This window comes from Sus scrofa, chromosome 3 (genome assembly GCF_054392235.1).
Source record: "Sus scrofa isolate SSC_HxYL_T2T_F1_AM1 chromosome 3, Sscrofa_HxYL_maternal_Yorkshire_Landrace_v2.0, whole genome shotgun sequence".
In the NCBI taxonomy this organism is placed as follows: domain Eukaryota; kingdom Metazoa; phylum Chordata; class Mammalia; order Artiodactyla; family Suidae; genus Sus; species Sus scrofa.
The window spans coordinates 71,186,116-71,198,184 of NC_139385.1; positions in this window are offsets into that span (position 1 = coordinate 71,186,116).

Sequence of the window (12,069 nt, forward strand, 5' to 3'; positions counted from 1 at the left end):
AGCACATCTTACTTAGGGACAGGGAAGCCCCTCGAACCAAGAATCCACAATCCTCAGAAACAGACTCACCGACGTGGAGAACAGACGTGGTTGCCAAGGCGAAGAAGGGAGGAAGGGAGTGGGATGGATGGGGAGTTTGGGGTTAGTAGATGCAAACCATTACATTTAGAATGGATAAGCAATGAGGTCCTGCTGTATAGCACTGGGAACTATATCCAATCTCTTAGGATAGACCATGATGGAAGATACTATAAGAAAAGGAATGTGTGTGTGTGTGTGTGTGTGTGTAATATATATGACTGGATCACTTTGTTTCACAGCAGAAATTGACAGAACATTGTAAGTCAACTATAAAATTTTAAAAAAATTTTTAAGTTGGGAGTTACAGTCATGGCTCAATGGTAACGAAACCAACTAGTATCCACGAGGATGGGGGTTTGACCCCTGGCCTCACTCAGTGTGTTAAGGATCTAGTGTTGCCTTGACTACACTGTAGATCACAGACACTGCTCAGATCCCACATTGGTATGGCTGTGGCCTAGGCCAGCAGCTGCAGCTCCTATTTGACCCCCAGCATGGGAACTTCCATATGCCACAGGTGCAACCCTAAAAAGCAAAAAATAAAATAAAATAGATATTCCCTTCTATTCTTGGCAGAAATGAATCTGACTAGTAACCATGAGGACACAGCCTCAATCCTGGTCTCACTCAGTGGGTCAAGGATCCGGAGTTGCTGTGAGCTGCTCTGTAGGTCACAGATGTGGCTCAGATCTGGCATTTCAGTGGCTGTGGCTGTGGCATAGGCCAGCAGCTACAGCTCCAACTCTACCCCTAGCCTGGGAACTTCCATGTGCTGCACCTTCAGCCCTAAGAAGCAAAACAAAAGAAAAAAAGAAAAAAGAATCCACAATTCCTGATTCCCCTCAGAAAAATGTATTCCTAATTGGAAGTACCTTGGAGACGGTATCTACCATCATTACAAGCTGGGCTGGACATTTGACGCTGTTTGGCCACACAGCATCTTCTCCTCCCTCCTAATAATCGCTCTAATTTCCTTTGCATACAGTCTTGGTGGACAGCTTTCCATGCAGGGATCCATCCTCCACTTTGTGAGACAAAATGGCCACACAGGTCTCTGGGTGTCTGACTTCCCTCTCACTATCTTAGAACAACGAAAGGCAAGCCTCTGATGTAAGCTTAGCCAGTTGAACTTGCTTTCCTAGGAATTTAGGCTTGAAGCAAGAGACACAAGGAATTTCATTCATCCCAGTGACTGCGCCTGGGCCAGACCCGAGGTGCAGTCCCTGCTTCCAAGACCCTCTGAGCTGCCTGCCTCCTACCCAAGCTCTGTTCTAGGTCTTCCCCTTCACCTTGAGGCATCCATGGCCACCCAGTGTCCCCTTTCTTCACTTCACCTGAGTCACTTTCTGTTGCCTGCCATCAATGAATCTGGCTGATACACCAGCTCATACTAAGGAAGAAAGAATTCCCAATTCCCCTTCCACATTTGAGCTCCAAAGGCCAAACATGACCCCTCTACCCCTGGGAAAGGACCTTCCCAAGATTCTCAACTTAAAAAAAAAAGAGAAGAAGTTGTTTATAAATTTTGCTGGACCTAAGCATCCACCAGCTGGCAGCTTCCAATTAGAACCCAAGTTCACTCGACAAAGTGAGGCCACCTGGATGAAAAGGGAAGGGAGGGGTGGAATTTCAAGTGTTTATTCAGTTCACAAGAAAAGCCTAGTGATTACCTATCTCTATTGCATCATTCCTCAGATTTGTGCTGGGAACGGAGCAGGGTCACACTCCTACATCATAGGATGGAGGGAATGGTCAATGTGGTCCATTTTTTTTTTTTTCCTGTCCCTAACCCTTTCCGGCTGTGGGCAGAGAATTCTGGTTCTGCTGCTCCTCAAGGCCATGTGCCCCAGTTATTTACTATGATGGGCATTTATCTCAAGTTATAAGGGAACCCAAACCTCTATCCCTTGGAGAAAGGCAGCATTGTGTGGAGGTACAGAACCTAGGCTGCCTGGATTTGAATCCCAAATCTGCCAAGACTGCGGGAGCCTATACATGTCATTTAATCTATGCCCCAGCTTCCACATGTGTAAAAGTAGCCTCAGAGTCAATATGTGGGACGCATTTAGAATTGGAAGCACAGTTACCCCACATCACTGTCTTCCTGAGCTTGCCATGGCATCAGGCCACTAAACAGTCAACTAAACACTCAAACGGCCAACTGAAACTAGAAAACCTGTCTTCTCTTGTTTATTTGCAGTTACACTTGTCAAAAGAAAATACTGAAGGGGGTTCCACTTCTGGCCTAGCACCATGAGATGCTGCACAGACCCATTCCCCAGAGAAAATGGTGAAAATTATTTTTAAAACTACTACTGAAAATCTCTGGAAATTGACCTAAGGACATACAGCAAATGAAAAAAAATATTTCTTAGCAATGTGGATGCAACTAGAGATTCTCATAAAGTGAAGTAAGTCAGAAAGAGAAAAACAAATAGTATTTGATATCACTTATATGTGAAATCTAAAATATGGCACAAAACCTATCTGAAAAACAGAAACAGACTCACAGACATGAGAACAGACTTGTGGTTGCCAAGGGGGAGGGGAAGAGGGAGGGAGTGAGCTGGATGCGGGGTTTGGGGTTAGTAGATGCAAACTATTATGTTTAAAATGGGTAAGCAATGATGTTCTGCTGTACAGCACCAGGAGGTATATTCAATCTCTTAGGATAGAACATGATGGAAGATAATATAAGAAAAGTAATGTATGTATATATACATATATACATACACATATATATATGACTGGGTCACTTTGCTGCACAGCATAAATTGGCACAACATTATAAATCAGATATAGTTTCATTTTTCAAATTTAAAAAAAGAAGAAATATTTCTCCAAGAAAAACTCCTAGGAGTTCCTGTTGTGTAACAAAAAAACAAATCCTCCTAGTATCCATGCCTCAGGTGCAGTCATAAAAGGCAAAAGAAAAAATAAAAAGAAAGAAAAAAGAAAATCTCCTAAAACTCTACACAAATCTATGATATTTGAACCAAGACCCACCTTGTCACCCCACTCCCAGCTCAGCCAGTTGGAGACTCCACTCCAGACCAGTACAGACAAGAACAGAGGGCAGAAGCCTATCTTTTTGGAAGGGACAAGAGAGAGGCATTTCTCATCTTGCCCCAGATACCTGCTGCTGAGACTAAGTCCCAGGAAAGGGTAGCTGTCTTTTTCAACTCAGCCTGGACTGGTGAGCAACTCAGCCTGGAGTGTGGCATGACTGAGAATACGAGGGCCATAAGTTCCTTTTGAAACCAACAGCACTAACGGCCTGAACCTAGCTAGAACACGAACTGGGACTTGAACCCAGCCTAAACCCAGATTGGGACTTCAACCCACAGTTTTAAATGAGATATCACTCACCCTTGTCTGGACTCACGGAGGTTCAGATTCTTCATGTCTACCGCACAGAATGAATTCAACAACAGACAAAGTGATAGGCAAGAAATAGATTTATTAAGATAGGACGCTTCCAAGAGGTGCAAGTAGGCAAGCACAGAAGCTCTGCCCCAAGGATCTGAGGATCTGATGGGCTACAGTTTTATCATCCAAGGGGAGAAGGGATCGGAAAAGTCTGCTTCTTCCTTTCTGGGAGTTGTAGCTCCTCCTTCATCCCATCCCCACCCAACCACCTGAGGCATTTCTCACACCTCCACTCATCAAGCAAGCCTGCCATTGGGCTGATGGCTTTCTTGAGCAATTATTAACTTATAGTGATCTCCAATTGTCCCTTAAGTTTCCCCCTTTATCTATGGTCCTGTATTGGGACTTCTACAGAAGAGCATGGAGAGATTCAAGCTTCAGGGAGCTCTCAGAAACAGTGGAAGTTAAGGACTTCCCATGTGGCTCAGCAGTAACAAAACCCGACTAGTGTCCATGAGGACATGGGTTCAATCCTTGGCCTCGCTCATTGGGTTAAGGATCCCATATTGCTGTGAGCTGTAGCTCTGATTCTACCCCTAGCCTGGGAACTTCCATATGCAGGTGGTGCCTTAAAAAAAAAAAGAAAAAAAACAGTAGAAGTTGTGATGAAAGATATTTGGAAGGAGACTGATAGATTCAATGGAAAGAGAGGACTAAACTGTAAGCTGGCTAATTTGCTGAATTGAAAACAGAGAAAGAGACAGTTCTGAAGAGGCTTCCTTGGGTCACAACAATCTCAAACTCTGACCTCAGTTACTATCCCTATTAAGGAGTTTGATTGGACTTCACTGTCAAGCAGATGATCTTGGGAGTTCCCATCGTGGCTCAGCAGTTAGTGAAACTGACTAGCATCCATGAGGACACATGTTCAATCCCTGACCTTGCTCAGTGGGTTAAGGATCTGGCATTGCTGTGAGCTCTGGCATAGGCCAGTGGCTACAGCTCCAATTGGACCCCTAGCCTGGGAAGCTCCATATGCCTCGGGTGTGGCCCTAAAAAAACAAAAAGACCAAATAAAATAAAAAATAAAAATAAAAAAATAAAACAGATGATCTCCTGGGGCATTGTTGAAAACAATAGAGCAATCTAGGAATTTGCAAAGATTCACAAATGGGTGTTGTTAGAGAAAGAGCTAGTCAAAGGGAGACTTGCCCAAACCACTGTCCTCACAAGGTGGTTGTGGGGATGCTCAAGCCTGCACCCCTTGAGGTGCAACATCTGAGGCTTCACACTGTGGAGGGAAGAGGAACTTCACTAAAATAATCCAACCAGTCACTAAAGAAGCAAACAAGAAAATAACAACAACATACCTGGGGAGGGGAGAGCGATCAGTAGCCAGATTTGCTAAAATATACTATCTAAGACACCCAATTTCCAACCACAAAATTACCAAAAAAATGATCCATACATGGAATAGAAGGACTGGATCTAAACTTCTCTCCTAAAAACAACAAAATTCACAAATAAAGGCTGAGCAGTCTCCACCCAAATGGACCGGAAACCTTAAAAAAGATACCCTACTCCAGAAGAAAAAGAGGAGGCCACATCACGAGATAGGAGGGGCGATTTCATGATATAAACAACCCCATTCCTCCAGGGTGGGAAGCTCCACAGACCGAAAACTAACTGGTTCACAGAGACTCACCTACAGGAGTGAGAGTTCTGAGCCCCACATCAAACCCTCAAGTGCAGCAATCTGGCACTGGGAGAAAGAGCCCCTGGAGCATCTGGCATTGAAGGCCAGTGGGGCTTGTGCGCAGGAGCTCCATGGGACTGGGGGAAACGGAGACCCCATTCTTAAAAGGCACACACGGACTTTCACGTGCACTGGGTCCCAGGGCAGAGCAAAGTCTCCATAGGAATGTGGGTCAAACCTGACTGCAATTCTTGGAGGTCATCCTGGGAAAACAGGGGTGAATGTGGCTTGTTGTGAGGGAGGGACATTGAAAGCAAAGCTCTCGGGAATATTCAGCAGCAAGACTTTCTCTGGAGGTGGCCATTTTGGGAAAATCTGGCCCCACCTGTCAGTCAGTGCTGAGAAGCCCTAGGGCAAACAACAATCCAGGTGGGATCACAGCCCCACCCCTCAGTAAACAGGCTACCTAAAGACCCCTCAGGCACACAGCTGCCTCTAATCCCATCCAGAGACTAAGCCCCACGCCCAGAGGAATTAGAATCGGCTCCACCTATCAATGGGCAGGTGTCAGCCCCTCCCATCAGGAAGCCTACAGCAAGCCCCCATACTGACTTCAGCCACAAGGGGGGCAGACACCAGAAGTCAGAGAGGCTACAACTCTATTATCTGTAAAAAGGTCACCAAACCAAAAACCTATAAAAATGAAAAGACAGAGAACTATAACTCAGATGAGGGAGAAAGGAAAAACTCCAGAAAATAAGCTAAGTGATGAGGAGATTCTCAGCCTCCAGGAAAAAGACTTTAGATCGATGATGCTAAAGATGATGCAAGACATTGGAAATAAACAAGAGACAAAGATGGATAACTTACAGGAAACACTGAGCAAAGAGATTCAAGATATAAAACTTAAATAAGAAGAGATGCAAAATACAATAACAGGAAAAAAAATTCACTAGAAGCAGCCAACAGCAGAATACAGGAGGCAGAAGAACGAATAAGTGAGGTGGGGGACAGATAAGTGGAAATTACAGATGCAGAACAGAAAAGAGAAAGAAGATTGAAAACAAATGAAGAGAGTCTCAGAGAACTCTGGGACAATGTTAAACACACCAACATCCGTATTATAGGGGTACCAGAAAGAGAAGAGAGAGAGAAGGAGACAGAAAATATATTCCAAGAGATAACAGCCGAAAACTTCCCTAACATGGGAAAGGAACCACTCACTCAAATCCAGGAAGCACAATGAGTACCATATAAAATAAACCCAAGGAGGAATGCACCGAAACACATATTAATCAAACTAACCAAAATTAAAGACAAAGAGAAAATCTTGAAAGCAGCTAGGGAAAAGAAACAAGTAACATACAAGGGAACCCCAATAAGGTTATCGGCAGATTTTTCAGCAGAAACTCTGCAGGCCAGAAGAGAGTGGCATGATATACTTAAAGTGATGAAAGGAAAAAAACCTCCCACCAAGAGCCCAGCAAGGCTCTCATTCAGATTTGAAGGAGAAATCAAAACCTTCACAGATAAGCAAAAGTTGAGAGAATTCAGCAACACTAAACCAGCCTTACAATAAATACTAAAGGAACTTCTCTAGGCAGAAAAGAAAAGACAGAAACAGGAAACAAAAATTCCGCAAATGACAAGGCTCACCAGTAAAGGTATATATACAGGAAAGATACAAAATCATCCATGCACAATTATACCACCAAAATCAGAAATCATGAGAAGGGGTGGGTACAAATGCAGGACACTGGAGATGAACTTGCAATTAAGAGAACAACAACTTAAAACAATCTCGTATACATATAGACTCTTATATCAAAGCTTCAGAATAACTGCAAACCAAAAAAATCTACAATTTATACACAAACAAGGAATCACTAGAGAAGAAATATATCTCATAGTAAATAAGTGCATAATCCACCATGAAGGGGGTCATTTGACATCATTCTTGGAGTGCTGAAGTCTCCTTAGATCTGATTCTGATTTCCTCTCCATCAAAGAATTTATGATAATTATAATTAAATAATGCCACTGTACAATTAAATAATACAGTTCTACAATTGTATTATTAATAACCATTTCTCTCCATGGTACAATGTAAGATCTATAATGTCTTGTTTATCACATCACCTAGAATGGTATAATGCCTATACTGAAGAATCAATAAGATGTAACAAATTGTAAGGACATATTTATATAGTTACACTGTTTTTTAACCAATTTATGCATTTTCTATTTATTTTCAGAGGGTATATTATTTTTGTTATTCTTGCCAGTTATTATTTTTATTATTCTATAGAAAATATTTAATGGTATATAAGGCTTACTTCTTTATAAATTTTAGCTGCATAATATAAACAATTTTAATATAATGCTAATTTTTAAAGAAAAATCAAAATGTAATAGATAATACTAAATAGTAAAGATGAAAGCCATACAAAATGGAATAAAGTATAGAATAAATTTCCTATTTGTCTCAGCATATTTTCCATTCCACTTCTCCAGAGGGAGTCACTTCATCTCTTTCTTAAGATCCATGATATAATAATCTGTGTGAATGTAACTGTGTTTAAATATATGTATTTTATTCTGTAAAAAAAAATAAAAATAAAATTTCCAAAAAAAAAATGACCCATATACAAGTGAGGGGAAACCCAGAAAACAGACCTGCCTGTGGAAAGCAAATAGACATCGGATTTAACAAAGGCATCAAAGTAGCCATTATAAATATGTTCAAAAACTAAAGAAAACCATGCTTGAAGAAATAAAGGAAGGTATGATGACAACATCTCTGTAAATAGAAATACTAATAAAGAGAATTATAAAAAGATTCAAATGGAAATTCTAGAGTTGCAAAAGATAAAAACTTAAATGAAAAGTTCACTAGAAGAGCTCAACAGTAACTCTGAAATGGCAGAATGGCAGAGGAAAGAATTAGCAAACTTTGAAGACAGATCAAAAAATCTATGCAATCCAAAGAAAGAGAAAAAATAGAATAAAGAAAAATAAGTCAAGCCTCAGGGAACTGTAGGACACCATAAGAGCACCAACATGTGCATGAATAGAAGTTCCAGAAGGAGAGGAGAGAGGAAGTGGAAGAAAAAATTTTGAAGAACAATAAAGCTTAAGACCTCTCAAAATTTGTTGAAAAATAATCCATACTTCCAGGAAGCTCAATTTAAGGTAAATCCAAATAGATCCACAAATAAACACGTGATAGCCAAAGACACAGAGACAATCTTGAAAGCAGCAAGAGAAAAAAGACTCATCACTTACAAGGAATTCCTAATAATATCAAATGCTGACTTCTCATGAGAAACGGTAGAGATCAAACAGCAAAAAGATGACATATTCAGAGTGCTCAAAAAAAAAAAAAAACTAAAAACTGTCAACCAAAAAAATCCTATCCTGTAAAGCTATCTTTCAACAATGAAAACAAAGACATTGCAGTTAAACAAAAACTGAGATTTGTTGTTAGCACACATGCCTTAAAAGAAATACTGGGAGTTCCCGTCATGGCTCAGTGGTAAGGAACTCGACTAGTATCCATGAGGATGTGGGTTTGATCCTTAGCCTCACTCAGTGGGTTAAGAATCCAGTGTGGACGTAAGCTGTGGTGTAGGTCACAGATGTGGCTCAGATCCCATGTTACTGTGGCCGTGGTGTAGGCCAGCAGCTGTAGCTCAAATCTGACCCCTAACCTGAAAGCAAGTGACCACTAATGAAAAAACAATGAGTCAAGATAATTATGTAATTATAAGACAGTATAATAAGACATCTTTTTTTCCTCCTTTCTTCCCAACTAATTTAAAAGCAATGGTATAGTATAATATGAATATAATGTATTGGGGGCTGATAATACATAGAAATGTAATGTATTTGACAGCAATAGCACAAAAGAGGTAGGTGGGAACAAAGCTGTATTGGGCTAAGGAAATAAATGGATGGTAACGCGAAACCACAGTAACAAATGAAGAGCAATGAAGATGATTATTGAGAAGATTAAGATAACAAAAAATATATATATTCTCCCTTTTCTTCTCTCAAATTCTTTAAAAGACATAAATTATATAATCATTGTAACCATGCATTTTTAGGTTTGTAACATTTATGTGTAATGTGCGTAACAATAGCACAAAAGGGTGAAAATAGAATAGAACAAAATAGAGGAAATACCATATGATATCACTTATATGCATAATTTTTTAAAATGATACAACCTACTAAACAGAAACAGAATCACAGACATAGAAAACAAACTTATGGTTAACAAAGGGGAAAGGAGGAGAGAGATAAATTGGAGATTTGGCATATAGTACACACTACTATGTATAAAATAGATAACCAACAAGGACCTACTGTATAGCACAGGGAACTATATTCAATATCTTGTGTTAACCATAATGGAAAAGAATCGGGAAAGTGTATATATATACACACACATACACACATATGTAAATAATATACATGTATGTATCATATACATACATATATATGTATCACTTTGCTATACATCTGAAAGATTGTAAATCAGCTATACTTCAATTAAAAAACAAGAATCGAAAAACATTAGAGAAAATCAGTGAATCCAGAAGTTGGTTCTTGGAAGAGATCAACAAAAGTGACAATTTTATCTAGACTGACCAGTAAAAAAAAGAGAGAAGACTCAAATCACTAGAATCAGAAAGAAAACAGGGGACATTATAACTGACCCTACAGAGAGAAAAATGATTATACCTGCTGTGAAGAGCTTCCAAATGCCCGCAACCAGAGTGCAGGTCAAACTGGCAGTCATGTCTTCTGGCTGATTTTCCCCAACACTATCTATCCATTGCTAAGGTCAAATTACTTCAAGTCATTTATTTTCATTTTTTTTAAATTTCAAATTTAGAGAAAAGTTGCGAGACCAATACAAAGAGCTCCTGTTTATTTTAACCAGCTCTCCCACTGTTAACACTCTATGGCAAGTATGTGGTATGTGCCTTATTGTGGTTTTTCTGTGTGTACCTATTACCATTTCTTCTAAATCATTTGACAGTAAATGCAGACTTGATGTCCTATTCCCCTCTTAATACTTTAGTGTGTGTTTCCTGACAGGTGTGTGTGTTTTTTGTTTGTTTGTTTTTTTCTGTTGTTGTTTTTGTTGTTTTTTTGCCATTTCTTGGGCCGCTCCCACGACATATGGAGGTTCCCAGGTGAGGGGTCAAATTGGGGCTATAGCCACCGGCCTACGCCAGAGCCGCAGCAATGCAGGATCCGAGCCTCATCTACAATCTACACCACAGCTCACAGCAATGCCGGATCCTTAACCCACTGAGCAAGGCCAGGGATTGAACCCACAACCTCATGGTTCCTAGTCGGATTCGTTAACCACTGAGCCACAACGGGAACTCCAGTGTGTGTTTTCTTGATGCCCCATTCCCCTCTTAATACTTCGGCTAGGGTTCCTCATACATAACCTAGCACAACCATCAGAATCAGGAAATTAACACTGACTCATTTCACATTTCATAGATTGCCCCCAATAAGGTCAATTATAGATCTGGATTCCGTGTATGCCTTTACTTTCCTTTGATCTGGAGCAGTTCTTCAGTCTGTCTTTGTCTTTCATGACCTTGACATTTTTGAAGAGTACAGAGAAGTTACTGTGTAAAATGCCAGTTTGGGTTTGTCTCATATTTCCTCGTGATTTATTCAGTTTTGGCAGAAACATGTCTTTATGTTCCTCTTGGTACATTACATCATGAGTCCTATGACACTGGCTTGTTCCATTAGTAATGACATTATCCCACCTGCCAAGATTCTTGATTGTCAAGATAAGTAACAATGAAATTTATTTATTTATTTATTTATTTATTTATTTATTTATTTTTGGTCTTTTTGTCTTTTTAGAGCCCACCCATGGCATATGGAGGTTCCCAGGCTGGGGGTCAAATCAGAGCTGCAGCGGCTGGCCTAGGCCACAGCCACAGCAAGGAAGGATCCAAGCCGTGGCTGTGACCTACACCACAGCTCACGCAATGCTAGATCCTTGACCCATTGAGCGAGGCTAGGGATCGAACCCGAGTCCTCATGGATGCTAGTCAGGTTTGCTGACCACGAGCCACAACGACGACGACAGGGAACTCCGAAATTTATTAATTGATATTAAATTAAGTATCTTGTGGGGATAGACTTTGCGACTAAAATTACCTTTATTGGGGGCACCCTACTGTAAGGTAACACTTTCCATTTTCCCTTATTTATTAATTTGTTATTTATATGAATTCATGGATTCTAAGTTATTCAATGGGTTATAATCTATTATTGTCATTATTTGTTTTAGTACTCAAATTGCCCCAGATTTCACCATTGGGAGTCACTTTGAACCGTTTTTATTGTTGTTGTTGTTGTTGTTTGTTTGTTTTCCTTTTTAGGGCCGCCCCTGGGGCATATGGAGGTTCCCAGGCCAGGGCTCCAATCAGAGCTTCAGCTGCCGGCCTACACCACAGCTCATGGCAAGGCCAGATCCTTAAGCCACTGAGTGAGGCCAGGATACTAGTCGGGCTTGTTACTGCTGAGCCACAAGGGGAACTTCCAAAATCACTGTTCTGATTGAACTCTCTATTTTCTCTTCTCTCAGCCACAACCTCTTCCCGGATCTTCAGTATCCATTCTCAGCCAAGTGATGAGGGTGGGATGGACCCTACATCAGCCCCAAGGGCGTGGCCTGACTAGGCTTATGCCAATCAGTGTATCCCATGCACCCCCCAACTGCCCCGGACACAGTGATTGGTTCAAGATGAGCACCTGACCCACTGAAGGGTGAGAACTGGGGAGATCGCTCATGGAGCTTCTGTGAAAGAAGCTTCCTTTCTCGTACAAAGGAACTACTGAGAGAGAGCCTACCAAAGAACTAACTGTCCCTCTCTCTC